Source organism: Triturus cristatus, chromosome 1_2 (assembly GCF_964204655.1).
Source record: "Triturus cristatus chromosome 1_2, aTriCri1.1, whole genome shotgun sequence".
In the NCBI taxonomy this organism is placed as follows: domain Eukaryota; kingdom Metazoa; phylum Chordata; class Amphibia; order Caudata; family Salamandridae; genus Triturus; species Triturus cristatus.
In genome coordinates, this window is record NC_140580.1 from 1,134,692,439 (window position 1) to 1,134,716,966 (window position 24,528).

Consider the following 24,528-nt stretch of genomic DNA (forward strand, 5'->3'; position numbering starts at 1 on the left):
GAAGGTCAGCTGCTCTTTATGAAGTCCACCTACGCCTAAAAAGACTCACCTCTTCCACATTAACCTCATCTTTTCCTCAGGACCCTCATTTACTTCTTATGAACCTCACCTCATCTCTTCCATACAAACCGCATCTACCCTTTATTAACCTCACCTGCTCCTTATGACCCTCACCTACCATATTATAACTCTATTCACCGAAAAAAAACTTGAAGCCCATGTACTAATATTTCTCTCCGGCGTCATTTCACCCAAAGACATTAGTGTTGGATAATAGAGAGAAAATATTGACTCTGCCAATGATTTCATCCCTGATAGACATTGGTGCTACTACTCAGGGCCGGATGGAATTTTTTATTCCTCTTGCGGAATTGGAGAAATTTAGTGGCGAGTACCAGCAAAATTCCATTAATCGCCTCATGGCAGAAATGTTTTCCCTTTTCGATCAACATGATGATAACAGGAACAATCCAAGCCTCCAATAGGTGAGCTGGCGAGTGAGAATTGGCATCCTCTAGCACGATTTCCAGTCACTAGGAAGCCTTCTGGCATGATTCTCTAATGCAAGCAGTCACAGGAGCGGTCACGGTCAAAGGGTTGCTTCTCTTTTTAGGTCTCGCGTGAGCCAGCGCTTTAGCACTGCTCTCGCGAGAGCTTTTGTAAAAGGGGGATCTGGAGGTGCAAACTAGTGCTTTTCAGGCCTCCAAATACAGTGCATGTGCGCCGGGCGCGCGCACCATTTGGCAGCCTGAAAGCACTAGTTTGCACTTTCAAATCGCCAGTTTACAAAAGCTCATTTCGCGGCCGCTTTGATGAGAACATCAAAGCTGCCGCGAAAGTGCTCACCATTTGCCACCCCCTCCCTTATCCCACTTCCCTCACAATGGCGACAGCTTGTTTACAATGTTGGGTTGATTCTTGTGTGGTATACTGCCTATAGTAGCCTAGAGACAACTTAGCTCGAAAACTGAAGATACCTGACGTGCATATATACAATGAAACCAGAGGCTGCAGCAACTCTATCAATAAAACAGAGCGACAAAGGGAAAACGCAGGGATACAAAGGAACCTGCAGGCGTGAGAAGCAGCAAAGGGGGGTGACTGAAGAAAGTTGCATGCGGTTGAATCAAAAGTAGAGAGTTCAGGTATTCAGCAAACCCAGCACTCAACAGCACTGGTATCAGGCTTCTACAGGAATTATTGGGCTCTCTGTGCGTGTTTTTTTAACGAATGAAGCACCGCCCATTTGGTCATATCTTCCGGGCTGCTGTTTCTATAGCAAAGATGACTCGTCAGCACGTGCTTCTTCACGAGAAGCTTGTCTGCTCCCCTTGCCCTCTCTGGGGGCTAGCTGCTGGTGTTATTAGTCTTCTTTTTTTCTGCGTTGATTGCCAGCACAATGAAAGAGCCTGCCTTTCCTCTGCTCAGGCCCGGTATTGAGCTGCTTTCTTTCTCCGTCAATCGACTCTTATAGTTGACACCACAGACCTTGGTGCACGCAGGCGATCGGGTGATGGGTTTGATTTTTCATGCCTCAGCAATTTTTTTTCTTCTTTTGCACGCATCTGCCATTTCCTTTCTGACTGCAGTAAGAAGCAAATATTGGCAAAGCACATACGTCTCGCCAGTGTTTTCTGCCGATGCTATTTAGGCATTGGTTAAAAAAACAAGCATTTGCAATGCAGTAGGTCTCGCATTTACGCGAGTTTGAGCTATTGACATTGCAAATAACAATGCCTTTTATTTTTGTTTTTAAAACAGATGTAAAAAGCATTGTCATTTAGAATGCCAATAGCTTAAACTCGTGTAAAAGCGAGACCTATTGCATTGCAAATGCTTGTTTACGATGTTGCTGGGAGCGATGCCGCCACTTTGCTTTGAGTGAAATCATTAAGGGCAGCAGCGGGCATTAGCAGCCGCTGAGCGCCATGCACCCCCCCCCCCCCCCCCCCCCTCCTACGGCCATGACACATTACTACCATCCCTCCAGGCAGAGCAAGCCCGGTGTCGCGTATTCCAAAACCCATGATGCGGCTCCGTGTGCGCATTCATCTATGCACCAGATCGGTCGCACCTGTATGAAACCATGTTACAGATAAATGCATTGCTTCACTTTGGTCTCAAAACAAACTGGTTCGGATGAGAGGACATGAATGAAAACATAACCCCCGGTGTCTGCCCTTCCCTGACTCCTCTTATGACTGTGCGGAGGATGCTGAAGGGTGACTTTCAACACAACCAAAAACCTACGCTCGCATGCATTCCAGTTTAAAAAGAAAACTGTTTTTCCCTCGTCTACATCTGCCTTGGTTCTATTATCTGCTGAAGTCAGAAATTCAAAGAAGCGGCAGCTGAACGTGAATAAAAATGTTACTTGTGTGTGAAGGAAATGTAGTAAAAGGCATTCTTAAAAACTATATTTACAGTGGGTGCACAGCCGTGGTCGTTGGTTATTGCTAGCACATGCAGCGAGGGAGGGTTCGGCGGCTCAGAGAAGTCCTGTCACCGCTCACCTCATTGCCCTCGCTCTGAAAAGACTGTGCGCTGTTATTCGACTTATTTAATAAATAAAAAACAAGCCTCCTGCCACACTTAAACAGGCTGTCCCTTTCGCTTTCCAGCATGTAGCGCTTGGTCTTTTTGTTCTTTCAGCTACACTCCACATCCATTTTCTGATACGCTAGGTCGGAACTGGCTTGCCTGCCATGAAGGCTTAAAAGGCTGGGGAGCGGGGCTAACAGTCTCTGTTCACCGCTCCTCAGCTTTGCTGACAGTCACGCAGGTATCGGGCCTCACGAGGAAGTGAACCCAGGGATGCTCTACCGATCACTCAGCAGTAGAGCGACACCCCCGTGTCTTAATCCTGCACGGATTACCACAGTCTGTCGCCCTTTTGACAGGTGTTTACACATCTCTTCGAAGTGGCCCTTTGCCAACAAAGCCAGGAGGTCCGGGCAACTGCAGGGCAATGTTATCAAGACTGTACATGATGTTATGCAAACCTTACAGGTGTCACCTCCTGGGTAGGAGAGCGAACCTGCCGCTCTCGGGTGCACCCTGGATGCTCAGCTGGGAGATCACGCATTTTATCAATGTTGGAAACCAGATGGGGTTTTGGCTCACAGTATGTGGGTGTGTATGTGATATGGGATCACAGTAAAACAGAGGGCATCGTGAAAATCATGTATGTTTTTGACTTGAACTGCCCTTCTCTGCTTTTCACGGCGTGTTCACTTTGTGTGCACTTTCATGTAGGCGTACCACCAACCCATGTTGCTGCCCTGGATGCCAGAAGCCATAGGATCAAACGAGGCACTCGCTTTTCTTGCTGGAATCTGAAACCTGGCATGTATGAAAACCGTAGCGATGTCAGATGCATCGGCGGGACCAGTTCACGTTCCTAATGGGACCAAACCATATGCCAAGCCTTCTAATGCTAGCAAGTTCCTACGTGCTGTGATGACTCCACGCCAGGACCCTGCCTTGTCTCCACACCCAAGGAAACATTTCTTACGCTAGGGAGGTACCAGAGGGTTGTCAGCCATCACCAGGAACGAAACTTGACATCAGCTCAACATGCTTTTCTTGCAAAGCGCCACGAAGTGCCAGCACGCTGTATATCAAATGTGGAGACATACCAGATCCGCTTTAATTGCGGGAAGAGTTCATTAGTGGGTGCAGGGTGCATCCGGCGAGTCGAGACCGTTCACTCTTTGTGGGAAATGTTCTGGAACGTCACGCATCGCTGGGGACTGGCGAGCCCGCGAGGATGGATAGACTCTGCTGTTCTGTGCATCACGGCCACAGCATCCAGGGGCGCGAGCCTTCGCTCCTACCAAGGGTGGGGTAAAAATGTTATCCGGCAGAACCTGGCAAACGGACAAAAGAAACAGCATCCTGAAAGCCAGAAGGGCAGAGCACTCGAGGGGATGTTGTTCCTTGGTGCCTAACGGGATCGTATCTCCTGAGAGCTGTCAAACACCACGGACTCCTCTGCACTGTGATGAAAGGGAGAGCCCTTCAAGCCGCCACAGAGTCTCAGCGTCTCGGTTTAGGTGAACACCGTTTTCGGTTCATCATCCCAGAGTGGTTATCGGGGTTGCTTCCAAAGGGAATATGACATAAATATGCTGAAAAAAGTTAAGTGCACAACTGCATGCTGGCACAATGAACACTCTTTAGGGCAGAGTAAATAAAGACATGGCCAGATGAAAAGAAAAGAATGTGCTCTGCACAACTCCTTACGTGGAACTTGGCTTTAACCCCTTAGCTGCTGAGGCTTTTCCTCCCAAGTGCTAAGTCCTTCTTTGATGTTAGGGGCACTTTGCAGTTAAGCCTTCAGATGTTTCTTTCACAGAAGGTGTCCACACCAAATGAATTTCCTTCTTTCCCTCATCTCAGGGATTCTAAAGGTACCCCGAGTTTGTAGATTTCCAATGAAGGAACCGAGAAAAAAGCCAAAAATTAATTGGTTTCTTTTATTTTTCTAGGAAATTTGAGAAATCAGGACCTTTTTGCAGTGTCCCCCACTTTTTGCCCCCATTTTGACCACTCAGTGCTGGCTTTGTGACTCTGTCTCTGTGCCCTGGGCTCTGTTAACCAGATCCAGGGCCTGAGATCTGTGTTAAAGGTACATGGTAATTTGGTATAATTACAATTACGAATGACAGACCCCTGCAAGGCCCTAGTAGATAATAAAGCCAGGCGGATTCAAACTACCTATAAATTCCTAGTATATAATAGGGCAGGGAGTTTTAGAGGCCCGGTAGAGTTCCTGCACTGGAGTGTGAGCTACTGTGGTGCCTGCTGTCATTTTGATAGCCAGCCCTGCCTTGAAGGCTGCTTTTACATTAAAATGATATGTAAATTTGACTTTGGATTTAAAGGTACTTCCAATTTATTAATCTACCTTGTTTTTACATATGTCACCCCTAAGGTCTCCCCTCGGTGCCCCAGAGGTAGGGTGCCATGAAACTATAAAACAGCTTCTGACGGGCTCAAGGAGCCCATCCGGCGGTCGGTTGGATCGCATTCCCCACAATTGAGGCGGTACCTTCACAGGCACCGCTGTGGGGATTACGATTCCCCTTTCCACCAGCCATTTCACGTCAGTTCTTCCGATGGGAAAAGGCTTTATTGGAATAGTATTTATTTGCTATGAATTTGGGGTTACTCGTACCATCATGGTTGAGAGGGTGCTTTGCAATTGTGTTCTTTCTTGTACACAGGCTCGCATGTGGAAGTCAATAATGGAGATACATTAAATTGATAGGAACAAATGATATCCTAAGCTGTGTTAAATAAAAAAACAAAGGGTCCCCTGAAAAAATGAATAGTGTTCCAGGACAGGGGGGTACATATTGAAGTAGGAGAAACACCTGGCTACCTTAAATTTCTGTTGTACTGGTACGCAGTTCCAGATATTCAGTAACCAAAGAGATAGTGCAAAGCACAACACCAAGAAATTCATATCACCATACATTAATGCATTTTATTTACTTCAATACTGTAGTCAAGAAATATGCTACTTATTGCTGAAATTGCTCCTGCAATGTACAAAATGCATAGCAATTTCATGTTTAAGAAGATATTTGTTTTAAAAAAAGCTCACGCCCAACTTCACCCCACAGAAAGAAATATAAAACATGAAAATTCCATCATTCATCGACTTTTAAACACAATCGAACCACACTCTTGCTAAAACAACTCAAAACCTGGGGTGTTTGATCTGAGGCATGTAATCATGATTCTGGTTTAGCCAAGCACATATGCAGAGACTCATCCCATTATCATCGGTTATTTTTCCAGTGGATTGTCACACTTCTTTGTGACCACTTCATACGTCTGTCCTCACACGTGTCGGTGCACAGAAATCCATTGACCACTCACCTTGATACCAGAATGTACCCAAAGGCAAAATACTTGAAAGTAGGGAATGAGCAGGAAACCCCAGTCCTCTCCCCAGTGCCGCCTACAGTGTTAAAAATGTTTACATTGTAGACCCATACATAAGCATCCTTTCCTCAGGGCGGTATTCCCAAACTCAAAGAGAGGCCACTCACAATGGTCATCTGTGATTACAAATCTTCCTCCATACAAAAGATAATAAGTGTTGTGGAAAGTGAGTGTAGAAACCACTCGGGGACATCAACATGACCGAATCCAAATATTTCCCTTGGGTCAAATCTGCCTACATCCCCCTCTGTCTCCAAACTTGATCCAATGGAAGTGGTCCACTTGTGAGGCTGGACCTAGCCCGCGACAGAAAAAGGCCCTGAAAGAGAATATGAAGACAGGTATATTTACTGTCAAAAATATGATTTGGCGATGGAGGCAGCTGTGGATTTGTGCTGTGGCTCGGACGCCATTCAGGAAACCTCCAAACCCAGATATTTCTGGAGAGTAAACACCCATTGGAGTCCAGGGTGGTCTGATCTGTGTGGATCCCATTACTTTTTCTTACCAACAGTTCCCTGAAAATTTCAAACCTTAGCTAAAACCAAACATTTTCCTTATATGTCTGCGAAAGAAACCTCCGGAATAAGCAAGGATTTAATAATTCCTTCCACCCTGTGTTCCCACACTTCATCCGATAAAAACGTTAGCCCACTTGTCCGGCTGAGCCTTTTGCCTGTAACACGAAAGACCCTACAGTGCAACATGGAAACCTCAACTTTTCCTGCCAAAAAAGAACCTTCTTCTGGAGATGGGGGCACCTGCAAAATTTGGGCCTGGGTTCAGTCGCCACCCAGGAAAACCTACCAAACCCAGACTTTTGTGAAAACTAAACTCCCAGGAGGGTATATGGTGGTCAGACTTTCGTGGATCCCAAGACCTTTTCTTACCCACAATGTCTCACACACTGCAATCTTTGGCTAAAATCACATATTTTCATTACATTTCTGTGACACAGACTTCTGAAATCTGTGGGGATCCCCAAAATTCATCCCACCCAGGGTTCCCACACTTCTCCCGATGAACACAGTACCCCACTTGTCTGGCTAAGCCTATAGCATATGACACGAAAGGCCCTAAAACATAAAATGGAGGCATCAACATTTCCTGCCAAAAAAACGACCTGTTTTAGTGATGGAGTAGCTGCAGAATTTAGGTCCTGGCTTTATTGACATGCAAGGAAACCTACCAATTCCAGACATTTCTGAAAACTGGACACTAAGGGGTGTCTTTGGTGGTCTGACGTGGGTTGATCCTATGAGCTTTTCTTTACCACTGACACTTGCAAACCTCAAACATTGGCTATCACACATTTCTTCACATGTCTGTGACAAAACATTTGAAAATATGCAGGAATACACAACATTTGTACCACCCAGGATTATCATATTTCTCCCAACATAAACAGTACTCCACTTGTCTGGCTGTAACTTGCGCCGAGCAACAAACAAATGATGGACGGAATGCTGACAATGCAGACATTCTCCCCCAGTCAAGAGATCTGGGTTAAATCCATCGTTTTTTTGCCCACTACGCCACCCCAGTTCAGACATGGCCATATGCAAATCAGTCTTGACCCTGTGCCTCATGGGAACAGTCCAGCCCGAACTGCCAAGCCATGTCTTCCCTGGACCGGAATCAAGCATCCTAGGACCGGTTTCTGGCTATCAGCCGTCATCAGCCAGGATAGCTTGACTCCAGTGGCGTAGTGAGCACGGGTCCCACGTCTGGGAATACCCATCCCACTTAGGGCGAAAAGCGTTACAACAAACAAATGATGGACGGAATGCTGACAATGCAGACATTCTCCCCCAGTCAAGAGATCTGGGTTAAATCCATCGTTTTTTTGCCCACTACGCCACCCCAGTTCAGACATGGCCATATGCAAATCAGTCTTGACCCTGTGCCTCATGGGAACAGTCCAGCCCGAACTGCCAAGCCATGTCTTCCCTGGACCGGAATCAAGCATCCTAGGACCGGTTTCTGGCTATCAGCCGTCATCAGCCAGGATAGCTTGACTCCAGTGGCGTAGTGAGCACGGGTCCCACGTCTGGGAATACCCATCCCACTTAAGGCCCAGGACACGAAAGACCCCAATATGCAACGTTGAAACATCGACATGTACTACCACAAACATTACTTGTTTTGGTGATGGGGTTAGCTTCAGAATTTAGGCCCTGGCTTGGCCACCACTCAAATAAAAATACCCACACCAGACTTTTCTAAAAACTAGACAGCCAGGGGAGTCCAGGGTGGTTTGTGTTGTGTGGTGTTCATTGCTTGGCTTTGAACCCACAATTCAAAAGGCCCAGAAACACAACATGGAGACATCAATATTTTCTGCCAAAGAAATTATTTGTTTGTTTTGGCAATGGGGGTAGCTTTAGAATTTAGCCCCAGGCTTGGCCACCACCAAAGAAAAGCTACCAAACTCAGATTTTGTGAAAATGTGACACCCAAGGAAGTCTAGGGTTTGGCTAAAATCGCATATTTTCCTCACGTTTCTGTGGCAGAGACTTCGGAATCTGTGGACGTCCACAAAATTACGACCACCCAGCGTTCCCGTACTTTTTTCTGATAAACACTGTACTCCATTTTTCTGGCTGAGCCTAGCACCTGCGCTCAAAACAACACCCCAAATGCAACTTGGAAACAATAATATTTCCTGGCAAAAAATGACTTAGTGATGAGGATAGGTGTGGAATTAAGGCCTCTGCTCAGGAAAACCTACTACACCTAGACACTTCTGAAAACCAGAACGAGCGAAGTACAGGGTTGTCAATGAGCTTCCCTTACCCACAGTGCCATGCAAACCCCAAAAATTGTTTCATCTTACAAATTATCCTCACATTTCTGTGATGAAAATGTCTGGTATCTGAAAGGACTCACTAAAGTCCTACCACCCAGCACTCTCACACTTTCCCCAATAAAAACAATACCCCAGTTATCTGGCTGGGCATAGGGCATGAGTCATGAAAGGTCCCAAAATGTAATGTGGAGGCATCAACATATCCTGCCAGAAAATTACCTGTTTCGGCAATGGACCTCGGCTCGTCCGCCATCCAGGAAAACCTACGTAACCCAGAACTTTGTGAAAACTAGACTCCCACGGTAGTCCAAGGATTCTCTGACTAGGATGGATTGCATAAACTTTTTCTACCCACAATGCCCTGCAAATCTCAAACTTAGGATAAAATCATGCATGTTCCTTTCTTTTTTGTGATGGAAACTAGAAGTTTTTGTGAGAATCTGCAGAATTTCTACCACACAGTGTCTCACTCTTCTGATAAAAACAGTACCCCACTTGTTTGGCTGAGCTTAGTGCTCGGGCCTTAAACATTCTCACTGCACTACGTCCTCTTTCCTGGGGCAAAAGTAAGTTTGGGTAGTCTGATGATGTACTTGTGGCATATTACTTGGAAAGTGCGAGCATATCTCCTTTTTAACACTGGGATTAACGTAATGGAATAGACTCTTCTAACTTCCCGAAAGAGCATCCGTCAAAATGTGGTGCATGTCCCATACACCATTATGTGCAGGGCACTGTATGTAATTCACTTGTGCTAGGCAGGCTGCAAACTCACAATGTTTTGAAGAAGGATGAAGGAGGTTAGCAGTCCATATAGGCAAGGATTATGTGTGCTTACTTATGGGAATGAGCAAAAACACGTGACTGGAATTTAGTTTAAGAAGAAAACAGTCTTATGTTGTGTTACATCTTTAGTGGAGCAGTTATAGAAAGAGTTTCCAAATTACATGGAACAATTTGAAAGGCAGCTTAGCAAGTGAAGTAATGGCCCGTGTAACTTATGTATCCATGCACAGCCATTTAAAGGCAAATACTATTAATCTGAGTGCTCCACTTCTGTCTGTTTCCGACAACTTACTTTTGCGTGAAACAAAGTGAAGCAAGTCGGCAAACACAGAAATAGCTTTGATGGACCGTGGAGACAGTATAAAATAGTCTCTGGCATCTAAGCTTTCTGATAGCAAACTCTGCATTGATGATCTAGTTTGGTCTTTTTCTTTATTGCAGGAATGTGTTTGGCAAAGTGCTGATCCTGCAGCCTTGCAACATCCTCCTTAACAGATGAAGTGGGGGCTACTGTATGACTGTCCTGCAGGCCCATGGGTGCTACCAGCGGTTCATGGAGGGACATGAGCATTTTCAGTTCACTGCTCTCCCCTTTGGTCTCACCAGTGCCCCTCGGGTGTTCACAAAAGTGATGGCAGTGGGGTAAGCCACTTTGGAGGTCAGGGGTGCCAGTCTTCCCCTACCTCAAATGGCTGTTTAAAGTGGGCTCACCCCAGGCAGTCGTCAACCACCTCCAGAACACAGGGAACCTCCTGTCCTCTTTGGGGTTCACTAGCAACATGCCAAAGTCACACCTGACGTCTTCTCAGACACTTCCCTTCATCAAGCCTTTCTCAACACCGTTTGATTTCGTGCCTTCCCCAGGGGAAGAGAGTTCAGGACCCTCAGGCTGTGATCCCGATCTTTCAGCCTCGGCCCTGAATTTCAGTGAGGTCAACTCTGAGGCTGCTGGGACCAATAGCCTCCTGCATCCTGCAGTTCAAGCGTGCCAGACGGCATATACAGGCACTGCAGTGGGATCTGAAGTCTCAGTAGGCCCAAAATCAAAGGCATCTCTCCAACCAAGTTCAGAGTTTGGAGGATATTGCAAAGGATCTGTAGTGATGGCTACTGGATAGAAAGTTTGTTAGCAACAAACCCCTCTCCCTCCCCCATCCATAGCTGACAGCCGTGGCCAATGCATCGCTTCTTCGTTGGGGTGGCCATCTGGGAGACGTGGATATTAGAAGCTCCTGGTCTCTGGTGGAGTCCCGGCTCCACATCGATCTTCTGGACCTTCATATCAATCTTGGTGTTAAAAGCCTTGTTTTCATCCATCAAGGGGAGGATGGTAGAGGTGCGCATGGACCACCGCCATATGGTACTCCAACAAGCAGGGTGGGTTGGGATCACAGAACCTGTACCTGGAGACCCTGTACCTCTGGAAATGGTTGGACCACCTAGGTAAACCTTTGGCAGGATCATTGAATGCCAGGGCGAACAAGCTCAGCCATCATTGCCTAGGGAAGTACTCCAAGAGGCACAGCAGGGTCTCTTCTGTGAATAGAGAGAACCTTGCTACTATCAGGGCGCCACTGCCGAGAATGTGCCATGTCAGCACTTCTGCTCGCCAGAGTCTCCAAGGTGTCTCATGCTCTAGCGAAACTCTGGACTTCTGTATGCCTTTCTGCCGATACCACTCCTGCCCCAAGTTGTCAAGAAGATCAGGACTGGCCGGGCCCAAGTCATTCTAGTGGCTCTGGATTGGGCTTGGAGAGTACGGTATCCAGAACTTTTGGGCTTGAGCATCTTTCCTCTGATCAGCCTGCCCCTTCCGGAGGATTGCTATTGCTGCAGCACCGCAGGGTTCTGCACCCAGGAATTGGCCATCTCCACCTTCATGCTTGGAGATTGTGCGGCAGCAGCTGAGCTCCTTCGACTTTCCTCCAGAGGTGGTTGATGTCATGTTGGCAGCCGAGCATCCTTCAACAAAAACTACACAGTCCTGTCTTTCTGATAAATGTGTGGCTCCGTGAGGTAGACCCCTTTTGTCCAAGTTATCTGATGTTTTGTTATTTGTTTTGTCCCAGACCCAGCAAGGCTTTGCTCTAGGTACAGTTAAAGGGTTCCTTTTAACTTTTCTGTCTTTTGTTGTGCTTTCCGAATTAACCCTAATTGTTTAAGTCCCCAGTTGTTATGCGCTTTTTGAATGGTTTACAACATTTGTTTTCTCCCTCTCCTTTTTGCCATGCCACAGACGGACCTTAAGTTGGTCCTTACTTTTCTGATGTGCACTCCCTTCAAGCCACTTGCAGCTTCTGACCCTCAAGACTGTGTTCCTCATCACCATAACATTGGTGCATCATGTGAGTGACCTTCAAGCTGTTTCTATCAACTCGCTGTACACCATGTTCTTCCCAGACAACCTTGTTTTGTGGACAAGAGCTTCTTTCTTGGCTAAAGTTGTGTTGCAGTTCCATGTCAGTCAAACCCTCACCTTGCCGACTTTCTATCCACCACCTCATTCCAGTAAGAAGTAGGGACTCCACCACTTGTACTCCAAGAGAGGGCTGAGCTTTTACATTTATTGTACTAGAGAACACCAGTTGGATGATCAGCTGTTTGTGGGGTTCTCTGGAGCAAAAAAAGCAGTGCTGTGCAGAAGAGAACCAGGGCCAGACTGGCCGTAGCGGGCACAGGGCGTTTTCCCAGTGGGCCAGAAGGCTGGGGGCCAGTTTTGGACCGGTAGGTGCCGTTTGTGTCACTGGGGACTGGTTTTACAACAATGCTGCAAAATCGCTCCCTAGAACAAAAGTGCAGCAGCAGTGTTTCCCACCAACATCGACCCCGCCCCAACCGCTCCCCCTCGGAGGCCGGTCTGACGTAATTACCAGGGCTGGTTTGTGGTCCCAGGCCGGCCATGAAGAGAAACACTATCACTGGATCATGTTCTGCATTAAGATCTGCTGCACAGTAAATAAAAAGCAGCCTCTGGATGAGTTGTATGCTCATTCTACCAGGGCCAAAGTTGCTACCTCTGCAGTGGCTCATGGAGACTCTATCCTAGACATTTACCAGCGTCCCTCCATATGTTCACAAAGCACTATTGTCCGGACAGTCAGGACTGCCAAGAGGGGCATTTCACCTGCTTCTTTCTGGACTTTCTGGTTTGAGTCTAGCCTCAGACCCACCTCCTAGTAGGTAATGCTTTGATATCTATTCAAAAGGTGAGGAATCTGCAGCGAGAAGTCTATATCAGAAGAACAAGTCACTTACCTTTGGCAGCGCTCTTTAGGTAGAAACTCGATCTACCCATAGATTGTGCACCAACCCGCCCTTTCTTCTCGTTCTGTAAATTGGACTCTATCTGTTAATATGATCCCAAATCTGGGAATCTGCACACTGGTCACACTGATATGCTTTTGGAGCTCTGCGACTGAAGGAATGGACACACGAAAGCACATGATATCAGCGCGCGGGAGTGTTGCCTAGATATGTTCCGCACCTCATTTCCAGAGTGGAACGGTGTCAGTGTGTTGCAGCATGGCGCCACCTACCAGATTTCAGAGTTACTGCAAAAAAGTTTCCAGATCCAGTCTGACGTCTGGGGAATATTCAGAAGGTGAGTGATCTGAGGCTAGATAGAGCCTATCAGAAAAAGTGTTACAGAAGGTAAGTAACTTTATTCGCCTTTGCCTTTATTTCCTAGTTGCCATTTAACAATGTAATCAGGCTACGGCATTGATGTTGTCTGGTTTCTTCCCCGGTTTAACACACCTGACTGTTTGCCCATTCCAAAAGGATGATGGGGTAGTAGCCCATCCATCAACCGCATTACCAGGGCTAAATGGAGACAAGGATTTTAAAAACATTTCATAAACCTCCGAGTAAGTGCTATCTGCTTCTCGGTCTTTACCATTTGGAAGGCTGCAGACAATTTCTTTTGTTTCCTCAACTTGAGGCGGCGCTTTAATTTCTCCTGCATCAGATGGGGAAGCTGTGGGAGTGTTTTGTGGCAAGAACTCAAGTACAACTTTCTTTTTGATCTTATGATTCTTGCTGTATATTTTCTTATAATAATTGTATTTAACTTGATTGGATATCGCTTTATTATTCTCCATATTTACAATCTACATAATTTTTTTCTTAGTTCACTTTGCCACAGCAGACCAAGGAATCGCCTCCCTCTAAGCACTTCTTGTGGCGGCTGCAAAGTGTAGTTGTTCAGTTTTATAATATTGATCTCATATGGAATCGTTGGCCTCTTCCCATTCTTTCTTATCCGAGTCCACTTTGACCAGAAGATTGCCTGTTTTGTGTATCAATTCAGGCGAGTATCAGAGAATACTTCTCAGGGCTCAAACTTCCACCCACCCGCTATCCAGCTGAGATACTTTATGTAGCAAGCACAAACATAGGTCCCACTGAGGAGATTAACCACATAAGGATCTTTTTTACAATGTCCGTGTGGATGCAACAAGCCCCTATGTTATGATTAAAAAAGTAATATTCTTTCCAAAATCAATGAGTATTAACATTTTTCAAATTAATTAATCAGTAGAGATGTTCCAAGTATCATCCACTTGAATCTTGAAGGGAATTTTACATAAGAAAAAAAGTAGACAGCCTACACGACTTAACACTTCTTCAGGCTGGAAGGGACATGAAAAATGGAGACACCAATCAGTGGAATATCATATAACAGGACCCCTACAGCAGAGAGCAGAGAAGAGTGGTAAAAACTCCAAACGTGGAGTGCGCCCCAACGCACTGTTAGATGCGACTATCAGCACCTCATGGTTTGCTGTGGAGTAAGAGGTGGAGGGTGGCATAGGCCTTTCTTACCTGTACCAGCGGAGGGCATCCTGGTCTCTCAAGCAAATTTAGACTGGTCATCCATAAGTTCTGTTCGGGACTCCCTACACTCTGTTTGTGTGTGTGTGTGTGTGTGTGTGTGTATGTGCACATGTGTGGTGTATGTGCATGCGCGCGTGCAGTGTGTTGTGGTATCTTTGATATGTATGAGTGAAGCAGACTTTATGCACTATAAAGTGTAAAAGACATGTCACGTGGGTCTGACTACATCCTGTGTGGATGTGTGACCATCTGTATGTTCTATGTTCTGGGGTTTCTGCTCATAAATCCTAACAGTCTGGAGAGCTGAGGGAGAAGTAAGATCCCTTCTCTGGTTACACAGTTCCACCTCCACTCACCTGCTACATTGTACTCGCCATTTGCCCTTTCCTGCTAGTAGGAAGATGTCACCAACTTTTAATGAAAGCTTGTACTCTGGCTTACTTTGGATTCCTAACAGAGACCCTCCAAGCAGGACAAATTCTAAGCCATTGATCAAGAATATTGTGTGTTTTTTCAAGAGCAGACATTGACTCTTCGTCCACCTGCTTGGAAAAATTATGCTTTCTTTGTAACGAGGAGACGACTGAGTACATGTATAACTCACAATCACTTCCTGTAGGGGCCTTCAGTGCTCAGATTAGCAGCTCCCCCAAGGTAAAGCATCCTACGTGAGCTGCTTCAGTATCTAACTGCACCCAGGAGACCAGTAGTAAATCAAATGCATCTCCAGTAAACACTAACACTCAGGCGTCACATATGGCATCTCCAGTAAACACAAACACTCAGGCCTCACATATAGCATCTCCAGTAATCACTAACACTCAGGCCTCACATATAGCATCTCCAGTAAACACTAACACTCAGGCCTCACATATGGCATCTCCAGTAAACACTAACACTCAGGCCTCACATATAGCATCTCCAGTAAACACTAACACTCAGGCCTCACATATAGCATCTCCAGTAAACACTAACACTCAGGTGTCACGTATGGCATCTCCAGTAAACACTAACACTCAGGCCTCACATATAGCATCTCCAGTAAACACAAACACTCAGGCCTCCCATATGGCATCTCCAGTAAACACTAACACTCAGGCCTCACATATAGCATCTCCAGTAAACACTAACACTCAGGCGTCACATATGGCATCTCCAGTAAACACTAACACTCAGGCCTCACATATAGCATCTCCAGTAAACACTAACACTCAGGCCTCACATATATCATCTCCAGTAAACACTAACACTCAGGCCTCACATATAGCATCTCCAGTAAACACAAACACTCAGGCCTCACATATAGCATCTCCAGTAAACACTAACACTCAGGCCTCACATATGGCATCTCCAGTAAACACTAACACTCAGGCCTCACATATAGCATCTCCAGTAAACACTAACACTCAGGCCTCACATATAGCATCTCCAGTAAACACAAACACTCAGGCCTAACATATAGCATCTCCAGTAAACACTAACACTCAGGCCTCACATATAGCATCTCCAGTAAACACTAACACTCAGGCCTCACATATAGCATCTCCAGTAACCACTAACACTCAGGCCTCACATATGGCATCTCCAGTAATCACTAACACTCAGGCCTCACATATAGCATCTCCAGTAAACACTAACACTCAAGCCTCACATATAGCATCTCCAGTAATCACTAACACTCAGGCCTCACATATGGCATCTCCAGTAAACACTAACACTCAGGGCTCACATATAGCATCTCCAGTAATCACTAACACTCAGGCCTCACATATAGCATCTCCAGTAAACGCTAACACTCAGGCCTCACATATAGCATCTCCAGTAAACACTAACACTCAGGCCTCACATATGGCATCTCCAGTAAACGCTAACACTCAGGCCTCACATATATCATCTCCAGTAAACGCTAACACTCAGGCCTCACATATAGCATCTCCAGTAATCACTGACACTCAGGCCTCACATATAGCATCTCCAGTAAACACTAACACTCAGGCCTCACATATGGCATCTCCAGTAAACACTAACACTCAGGGCTCACATATAGCATCTCCAGTAATCACTAACACTCAGGCCTCACATATAGCATCTCCAGTAATCACTGACACTCAGGCCTCACATATAGCATCTCCAGTAAACACTAACACTCAGGCGTCACATATGGCATCTCCAGTAAACACTAACACTCAGGCCTCACATATAGCATCTCCAGTAATCACTAACACTCAGGCCTCACATAAAGCATCTCCAGTAAACACTAACACTCAGGCCTCACATATAGCATCTCCAGTAAACACTAATACTCAGGCCTCACATATAGCATCTCCAGTAAACACTAACACTCAGGCCTCACATATAGCATGACGGAAATTGTATTGATCTGCGAACCAATCCTCCAGAAACTCTTTTAAAGATTCAGAACCATTTTCAGTATCTTGCATGCTGGAGAATTTTACAACCCTGTGAAGCCAAGAACGATCATGTGCTGAAGAAGAAAGTTATTTACCTGTAATTCTCCTTTGCGAGCATTGTTATGCTTTAGGTTTGCATATTTTGTAAATACCCTGGTGCCAGGAGTAGTCCATAGACTGGTTTCAGACTAGACTTAAAAAGCATGCAAATCTATGCAAGATCCATCACTAGAGAAACAGCTATTCCAGGCGTCAGAGGGAAATGGTTTGGATCAAAGTTCCCTGTATTTTTTTTAGGTTTAGCCTGGGCAGTGCATGTGCTGTTCTGCGAGACATGCTGTATTTGAGTATGGACTTGAAGCTTCACCCATTCTCCACCCATATTTTTCATTGGCTTGTGTCATTGTCCTTTGTAAATGCTGGCTTCTGATTCGTTAATAGGCTTGTTAGTCCCTCCTTAGTACCGCCTTGTCTTCATTTGTAACCTCCCATTATGACTAGCCCTTTTGCCTCTGTTGTTACACAGTACGTCTTATTTAGTCAGTAAGCACTATTTTCCCTATTGAGTTTCTCCTACTGCAGGCACAACATGCTTTCCTGCAACATTCACTTTCCAAGTAGCCCAGGACAATGGCGGCCGCTTGTTTGAAATGACATAGATCTCGCACTTACAAGAGTTTGAGCAATTGGCCCTTGTAAATGACAATCCCTTTTATTTATGTGTTAATTATCAAAACAGATAAATAAAAGGCATTGGGCCACATGCATCAACGAGAAAACTGCTCGCAAACGGGCAGATTAGCAGAATCTGCCCCTTTGCGACCGGTATTTTTGCATTTGGGATGCATCATCCCAAATGCAAAAATCGCTATTTAAGGAATCTCTAAATAGCGATTCCTTAAATTGCGATTGCATTTAAGGAATCCCAAATTGAGATTCCTTAAATGCAATGCATGAAAGTTTAAAAATTTGCGATTTCGCTAATAGGGGGAGCAAATTACCGTGAAGTTGAACTTCATGGTAATTTGCAAAAACTTTGAAAAATGCACTAAAGTGCATTTTTCAAAGTTCCATTTTACACACACACATGCCCTTGGGGCATGTGTGTGTGCAAGATGTATTCATATGCAGATTTCATGGGTGCAACAGGGTGTCTTTTTGACGCCCTGGCACCCTTGAAATAGCATGAGCAATTTGCGATTCTCTAATTGAGATTAGCAAATTGAGAAAGTCCTCCCATTCATTCCTATGGGCCTCTAGGCCCATAGGAATCAATGGGGAGGTATTCCTTAATTGCGACTCGCAATTTGCGAGTAGCAATTAAGGAATGTTTAGAAATCGCTATTTTGTAAGCGATTTCTATATGCATAGCCTTTTGCTATTCCTTATTAGCGAATCCTTATTTTTCGCTATTAAGGAATCGCAAATGGCATTGTTGATGCATGTGCTAGATTGTCATTTACTATGCCAATAGCTTAAACTCTTGCAAATGCGAGATCTTTTGCAATGCTTGTTTCTTGTGTGTGCGGCATTGACGGTTCTAGTGCACTGCAGCTAGGCTTACATAGACCAAAGACACACAATGATTTACTGGCCAAGAACACACGCAACTAAAATCAGTTTTCTGATGTCGGAACAAGGGAGATATGCAGTTCTGCTTCCTCCTTGTGTAAGTTCCCGCCTCATCTTGCATGAGAGAGAGGTGGTTTCTGCACACAAGCAGAGTCAAGCGTGGACATTGCTAATTCCAAAGCTGTGTGAATCGTAGTGCGAACAGCATAGGAAAGCGAACGGTGAGTTACCTCAAGGTGCAAGGCTGAGTCCCACCCAAATTGGTGGTAGACAGATGAGGCCTTGATAAGCCTTCAGCTAGTTCCAGCGTCAATTGTGCAGCTTCTTTGCCTCCAGCAATTCTCAGGCAACAATAAAAGTGTCAGAATAACTCTGGTGATTAATGTTCTTCCTGGAGAGAGATTGGAGTTTTGTCTAGTGGCAGTTTTGACTCAACTATAAGGTAGCACAGAGGGTTAATATGCCTGCAGCAAAGTATGTGTATCATGCAGATCACAAAGTGCATGTAATGTAGCTAGACCAGTGGTTTACTGCTTTTGTCAGAGAGATCCTTTTGTTACTTTTCGTTTATAGGTTAAAATCCTAAAATAGAACAGTTAGCTATTAAGTGTCACCAAAGAGCTGCAGGCAAACTGCAAGGTATCGGTTAAAGAGTCACGGGTTTATCCCAGTCTTTCATTATCCTAATGTTGTAAAATGGGTTAATTTGGGTAGAAATCAACTCTTATTAGTAAAGACAACCACCCAACTTTCATGTTAAGTTTTAAATTCTGATTTGATGCTTCTCCAGACCAAGCACTCTTAAACTACACTGTCTACCAGAATGTATGACTTGCGACTCCTACACCTTGGAGTCCTCTGTCTTACGTAACATTTCCTATACACTGAATTACACACGTATGATTCATTGTCTCTGTGTAATGTGTGTGTGATGTAAAGTGCTCTGACACCCTACACTTGTATGAGTGGTGCAATGAAACCAAACAAAAACATGCAAGAGAGAGTGGTTATGGAGACTTAAGGGGCACAGTTAAAGGGTGGTGGTCAGGGAATCAGTGGCGAAGGAGGTAATTGGTAATTGGGGGGCACCAACAAACATTGTGGCACGGGTCACTACCAGCGCTAAAGCTGGCCCTGGACTGTCTGTCTACATGCCTCCCATGTTTCTGATATCTCTTCCATCCTCTTAGGTCGAAACCTACTTGGTCATTCTGAAAGCTTCCCTGGGAATGCATTCCACCTGTTGCTGACCATTGGGTTTGTGATTTGTAACTCACATTTGCTTGGTTTCTATTTGGATTGCTTTATTTGTTTTAGCCTGTCGAACTTGAGTTTGTCCGTCCTTTGGAACAGCCCTTGTTTACTTATCCTTCGGAGTGCCTGTTTTCTGTAAACAGTCGTTTAAATCTTGTTCTTATCTTGTCACATTTACTGTGCATTCAATGACAGAGGTAAAATGTCAGGCTCTGACTTCCAAGAGAGCTTGGTGTTCACTCTTCTTTCTCTGATTTCAAAGTAAGAGAGTTTATGTGACAGTCTTGCTGCTGGGAAACAAAAAGCTTTTTTTCTAGCACACAACAAAAATGAACTGTGCTGATATCCCAGAATGTAGGAAAATTAGGAAGGAACTATTTAAGTTTGTGTTTTTTTTATTTCTGAAGTGTTGTGGAAACAGACATTTCAATACGATGAAAACGCATCAAGACATTAGGTAATGACATCTCCATCTTTGTGTGCAATAAAACTGCATGTATTTCCAAATGTACATTTCAATCGATATGGCAGTTCGCTCCCACACCATGCATACTCCTCACTACGCCACTCCAATCTACTTCACTCTATGGCCCTCCAATCTACTCCCTCCCCCTCTCCATTGTGCGGCATGCCACTCCACTCTACTACATGCCACTCCGTTCTCTGACACTCCACAGCACTTAATGACATTTCACTTCCCTCCCCTCTACTCTGACACTACGACATGCCACGCTATTCCGCTCTGCACCTCTCCACTCCACACCACTCACCCTCTCCACTCCACTCTACCCCACTCCACTCCTCTCCAATCAACTTCACTCCACTCTACCTCACTTCACTCCAGTCTGCCACAATCTAATACACTCTATTCCAGTCACCTCTACTCCACTCCATTTACTATAATCTACCCCACTCCACTCCATTCTACTTCACTCACTCTACAACAATCTTCCCCACTCCACTTCATTCTACACCATTCCAATCCAATCTACCCCACTGCACTCCAATCTATCCCAATCCACCCCTTCCAATCTACCCCAGTCCACCCCAATATAACCCACTCCCCTCCAATCTGCCCCAGTATGCCTGACGCCACTCCAGTCTACACCACCCCACCTCAATCTACCCGACTCCCATCTTTCACACTCCACTCTAATATACCCCACTCCAGTTTCCACTCCAATTTACCCCACTCCACCCCAATCTACACCACTCCAATCTACAGCAATCTACCCCACTCCAGTCTATCACAATCTAGACCACTCCACTCCATTTTATCATGCTCCACTTCAATCTACTCCACAGCAATTCACCCAGTCGACTCCACTCTACCCCAATCTACCCCACTCCACTCTTCCCCAAATGATCACACTCCAATCTACCACATTTCAATCTACCCCAGTATATCCCACTCCAATTTAATCTACCCCACTCCACTTCACCCCACCCTAATCTACCCTAATACACCCCACTCTAATCTACCCACCCCAATCTACCCCACTCCACATAGCTCCAATCTATCATAATCTACCACACTCCAATCCAATCTTCCCCAATCTACTACACACCACTCTAATCTGCCCCACTCCAGTCTACCCCACTCCACCCCAATCTACACCAATCCACCCCACTCCAATCTACCCCACCCCACTGCAGTCTACCCCACTCTACTCCAATCTACTCTACTCCAATCTATCCCAATCTTCCCCACCCAAATCTACCCCACTCCACCCACACTACCCCATTCTACTCTAATTTACTCCACCCCAATCTACACCAATCTACCCCACTCTAATCTACTCCGACCGATCCCACTTGAATCTACTCCACCCCACTCCAATCAACCCCTCCATGGAAATCTACCCCAATCTACCTCATTGCACCCCAATCCTCCCCACTCCTCTCCAGTGTACCCTACTCAACCTCAGTCTACCCCACTCCATTCCACTCTACTCTAGTCTACCCGGCTCAACTCCAGTATACCCGACTACATTTCAGTCTACCCCACTGCACTCCAATCTACCCCACTACAATCTACACCTCTCAACTCCAATCTGCCACAATCTACTCCACTCCAATCTGACCCACTCCACCCCAGCCTACCACACTCCAATGTACCCCAATGCAGTCTAACAGTGCTGGGTCTGGTGGCTCAGTGGACTGCTGCATCCACTGCAGAGGCCTATGTTCAACCTCATGGTCACAGGTTCAAATACCGGCGGGTCCACTCAGCCTTTCATCCATCTGAGGTCGATAAAATGAGTACCATTGAGTTGGGTAACAGTAAACATCTGTTATTCAGCGTCAAGATGCCCCGTCAGGGGTGAACGTGCTCTTTACAAATACACATGTTATGGTATGTTACCCCATTCCACTCTAACAAACTCCACTTAAATCTACCCTACTCCATTCTCATCTACTAAACTCCAGTCCACCCAATCTATCCTACTCCACCCCAATCTACCCGACTCCACTCCGAACTACCGCACGTCACTCCAATCTACCCCAACCTAATCTACTGCACTCAAATATTCCCCAGTCCACTCCAATCCACCACACCCCACCTCACTCTAATCCACCCCACAGAACTCCAGTCTACCCCACTCTACTTCATTCCAGTCTAACCCACTCCAATCTACTCCACACCAATCTGCCTCACTCTACTCTAACCCAATCCACCCCACTAACTTTTAGGCAATCGGAACAGCAGCCATACAGGTGTGGAACATAATTTAAAACATATTGCCAAAGCCAAGAGCTCTCGCAGGAGCGAGAGCTATTGGCTTTTCCAATGTTTGTTTAAAGTAATGGCGAGCCAGCTGCACAGCAAGATGGAGTTCTACCTTTAGTTGGGGGTTTGATTTCAGGGGTTATGCAGAAAAACTTCCAGCCAAACATTTATACAAAGTTCACCTTTTTAAAGGATACTGGATCGGTTCTCTACTCCTGTAATGATGGGGTACGAGGGTTACCATCACCGCTACAACCGAAGGTCATCAATTACTCAAAGGAGGTGACCTCGCGCACCGCCCCGGGCACTGCAGGGACTGCGGAGTCGACGGGCACCGTACCCACCACTGTCGCCCCTGCAGGAAACACTGAGACAACAGGAACTGCACCATTTCAGTGAAACAGTGGTCCCAATGACATCGCAGCAACTAGAGACAACTGGAGGAACAATGTGAACCACGAGGAGGATAGAGGCACGGAGGGCGAGGCGAGATCAGAGAGAGACGCTAGCCCACATCAAGGAGAGCCAATGGACGTTACTGAGGCAACCTTGCCCCAGAGCACTGAGTGTCCCCCATGCACTATCAGTGGCTCTATAGCAACGAGTCAACCAGCTCTCAGCAACCCTGTTTCTCTTGCCAACATCTTTACAAGCAGCAAATATAGGTCAATAGCAGAGAGAGTCCTCTCGCTTTATGTCAATAAGAAAATGAGAAGGGAATCGCCAACTACCACGCCAAAGCCCACTATGTCCACCACTACACACTCTAATGCCAAAGAGGCCTCCCTCACCAGCAGCAACTACAGTCAACAAAAGGCGGTCGCCCTCCAGGGATTAAACTGCGATCCTTTCAGTAACTCCAACAATCATCAGTATCTGGCTCATTCCCAAGGCTCTAACTGCAATATTTCCTACCTTGCAACACAGGAATGGGTGGAACTTGTAGCCTCGTATACACAAATTTGCCCTTTGGAGGACAGGATAAATGGATATCCAATTATCGCTTCCCAGCTCTCTAGTACTCCTGGTCTCAGAGTCTCTAGCATCGATGGGAAATTTGCCGATCTAAACAGCCTGATCAGGTTGGTACAATCCATGGCGCAGCTGACCCAGATAGGCTGTTTGTGTGCCCCAGTTGTGGAGAAACTATCCACCTTGCCAACAATGCTAGGAGACTTCCTAGTGGATTTAAAGCAATTATCCCTCTGAACCAGACTGGATTCTGCAAGCATTTGAGCACTATCACCAGCATTCTGGCCCATTCCTTACCACAGGGCCGGCTTTAGGGCGGTGCGACCGGTGCCACCGCACCGCGTGCTGACTTCACATGGGGGCGCCTGTTTGCTTAAAAGCACCTGCTGCCGCGTTCCTGGCCTCAAGCAATTTTCAGTCAACAATTAAAATGTCAAGAAAACTCCAATGATTAATGTTCTTCCAGGAAAGATCGGAGGTTTTTGTCTTAGTATAAGTTTTGACTCCTGGAAGTTTTGAAGGTAGCGCAGAGGGTTAATATACCTGCTGCAAATAACATGTACCATGCAGATAACAAAGTGAATATAATGTAAGCAGGTCAGTGGGTTACTACTTTTGTCAGAGACTTCCTTTTGTTAGTTTCAGTTTACAGTTAGCTATTAACTGTCATCAAAGAACTGTGTGCAGACTTCAAGGTATAAATTAGAGCTATGGATTTTTTCCCCAGACTTTCATTATTGTAATGTTGCAAAAAGGGTTTATTTTGGGTACAAACGGTTCTTGCTATTAAAGAGAGCCCCAATCCATTGTGTTACATTTTAATTTCAGAGTTTGTGCTTCTCCAGACCAAGTACTCTGCAACATTTACTATACACTGATTTACAGACCTACGATTGATTGTCTCTGTGTAATGTGTGTGTTATCTAAAATGCTTTGACACCCTTCACTTTTATGGGTGACTCTATAAAATTAATAAAATGCATCTGAGAGAGAGGTTATGGAGACTGTTAAAGTGTGGTAGTGAGGGTATCCGTGACTGAGGTGGTCATTGGGGGCGCCAAAAAACATTGTCGCACTGAGCGCCACCAGTGCTAAAGCCGGCCCTGCCTTACCAGCTGATGGCCGAAGTGGGCCAAGCTACCCCCGTATCTCAGTTTTATTGATTACCGGTCTGTTTTTGACCATGTAGACCGGGCCAAATT

General features: G+C 45.7%; 1 protein-coding gene across 17 annotated transcripts in view; it reads left to right on the forward strand.

Annotated features, from left to right (window-relative positions):
* The window catches only part of LOC146868823 (uncharacterized), a 467,456-nt gene that overhangs the window by 143,278 nt on the left and 299,650 nt on the right, over positions 1 to 24,528 (forward strand). The window contains exon 3 of one of the 17 annotated variants that reach the window (XR_014964988.1): positions 19,560 to 19,626. The exons of the other annotated variants lie outside the window; for them this stretch is intronic. The gene's annotated coding sequence lies outside the window, so the exon portion shown is untranslated. The remainder of the gene's footprint in view (positions 1 to 19,559; positions 19,627 to 24,528) is intronic. 17 annotated transcript variants of the gene reach the window in all.